Source organism: Branchiostoma belcheri, unplaced genomic scaffold (assembly GCF_001625305.1).
Source record: "Branchiostoma belcheri isolate BF01 breed outbred unplaced genomic scaffold, Haploidv18h27 scaffold68, whole genome shotgun sequence".
Taxonomy (NCBI): Eukaryota; Metazoa; Chordata; class Leptocardii; order Amphioxiformes; family Branchiostomatidae; genus Branchiostoma; species Branchiostoma belcheri.
The window spans coordinates 449816-452156 of NW_017804331.1; the positions used below are offsets into that span (position 1 = coordinate 449816).

A 2341-nucleotide genomic window follows, 5' to 3' on the forward strand; every position below is an offset into this window, starting at 1 on the left:
CCCCCCCATGCAGACCCTCTGATATGAAGTAGCAGGCTCATCTGAAACAGTGTCTAGCCTGTCCTAGCCTCTTACTCCACCTAACATTAAACACCACCTGTGAAGTGTACCCTGAAGCAATAGCAGCAGGAGTGTTACACAACATCATATGAGCTCTATAAACCCTCCTTGCCTAACTAAACATCCCAGGCTAGCAAACTTTGAGAGAAAACTGAACATTGATCGGTGGTCATTGGGTGAACATGATGAAACACTGGACCAACCGTACAACCTCTAGAGTGCACCAGAATGCCATGCTGAAGCAACATACTGCTGCTACTAGTATGTTCTAGCAGTATTAGTAGTGCCTGTGTAGACCACATTTGGCGATCATAAATCATAACACTGAACCTGTAAGACTGGATCTGTCCCAGTTTTTTTGGCCTGAGAGCGCTGTGTACTACAAAGTCCCGAGGGCAAGGTCTGCCTAGCCTCCACCAGGCTTCGGAAAGCGGCTGGGAAGAGTAGAAATCGGCTAAAATATAGAGATAACATGCCGGGGAAGTTGGTCTGCTGGAGATGACATTTTGCCGCTCCAGTGCGGGAAAATGTAACGTTACTCTCTAGCGAACCAACTCCCCCGGCATGTCATCTCTATATTCTAGCCGATTTCTACTCTTCCCAGCCGCTTTCCGAAGCCTGGTGGAGGCTAAGGTCTGTCCCTAACAGCATGGGTACGTCACGCATGCCGCATATGGTCTCATCGCAGGTTCCCAACTAGTCGCACAGACTTCCTACCTCTAGCTACGTTGATCGTAAATCCTTGTTGTAACGTTACTAGGTCGTGAGTTACGTTACTAACCTGTGAAGCCACGGATGAGACCTGCGCCACTGGCTGTAGTTGAGAGAAAAAGTCGGACGTGTTGTAACTTTTAGTGTGTACGTGTGTGTCTGCTCTGTTCTCCTCTCCAACCCGGATATGGCCCCGTGACGCGTGGGTGTGACGGAGGCGTGACACGACCTACCGGAAATGATTGTTTGGTAGGGACAAACCGTTAATTTACGTTATCAGATTTTCCCCAGTGGTTTGTGTTATCCACACGCCGTCTTCGTGAAGTTCATGAAGTTCTAATGCATTTTTACGTGATATCCAAACTGAGAAACTTAGAGAGGTCTACTCTGTTCTATAATGTAAAAACTGATGCAGACCCTTTTGTATATTTACTGATTTGTCCCCGCGCCCTTCCCGGGTCATCGCGAGATGTTGTCTAAATCTCGCGAGAACTGCACGGGAAGCGGAAGTGAGGTAAAAGAAGCAGTGAAGAAGCGAAGAGAACTGAACTGAAGAACTGCGTGCTCAACAAATGCCGCGACATTTCTAACCCTAGCCTGTCCGTTTCTAAAGCCGTAGAACCTCTGTCACCATGCTAGATCTGTTCACCATCTTCAGTAAGGGCGGGATCGTCCTCTGGTACTTCCAGGGGGTGAACCAAGTCCTGACGGAGCCGGTCAACGCGCTCATCAAGACCGTCATACTGCAGGTAACGCTTTGCAACATCTGCTTGGTGCTATCTTTATTATACACCGGGCAAAACAACCCAGAAAGTAACTTTTCAAAGTTATAGATTGAAGTTTTCTCATACATTTATTATGTATCATGTGAAATACAGGAGGGAACCAAATTACCTACGTATGATCACAGTAATTTTATAGAAGCTTAGAGTTAAGTGTACGTGTAACGTTACCATATGGAAGACCACCTGTAAAATAGTTACCATCATCATATCTTGTCTTTCACTTGTTTCTGTTCATTGTAAGCCGTTGGTCAACTAATCATTCAAAATGCATGATTAACCACTGCTATGTAGTGGTACAGAATAGATTATAATAAGTGGTTTTTGGTTGTATGATAATATCATATCCTGTTTGGGATCCTGGATCTTAAAACAAGTCAACAAAAATTAAATGACATAATTAGTTAAGTGTCAATTTTTACACAAAGTTGCATGTTTGTGTCCTTTTTTCGGCCATAATTAAGCATATGATTAGTATGTGGATAGCATAAGCCTGGATATGTATGTAAGGAGAACAATTACAATAATTCTTCTTTATCTTCTGTAATCAATTATATAATATGGAGCACTTCAGACTGCACTGTAACCATACAACTGCAGTACATCATGTCCTTGCAGTATTTTTGTCAGCTTGAAGGTTGGTCTTGGTCTTGGGGGTTAAGGTAGCCAACATCAACTTGCTGATGATTCTGCTACACTGTAGTATTTAGGCTGTAGAATTTTTGGACCATCGCACACCGGGGCATGCCCCTACTCTTTTTCGAAAGGTGTGGTGGGATCTTTAACGT

At 44.2% G+C, this 2341-nt stretch overlaps 1 protein-coding gene across 3 annotated transcripts in view; it reads right to left on the minus strand.

The window, feature by feature from the left end:
* Nucleotides 1–2341, minus strand: part of LOC109484035 (cystathionine beta-synthase-like) — a 23532-nt gene that overhangs the window by 19372 nt on the left and 1819 nt on the right. For 2 of the 3 annotated variants that reach the window (XM_019787213.1, XM_019787214.1), the window contains exon 1: nucleotides 842–965. The exons of the other annotated variant lie outside the window; for it this stretch is intronic. The gene's annotated coding sequence lies outside the window, so the exon portion shown is untranslated. Of the gene's footprint in view, nucleotides 1–841; nucleotides 966–2341 lie in introns of those variants that run through there. 3 annotated transcript variants of the gene reach the window in all.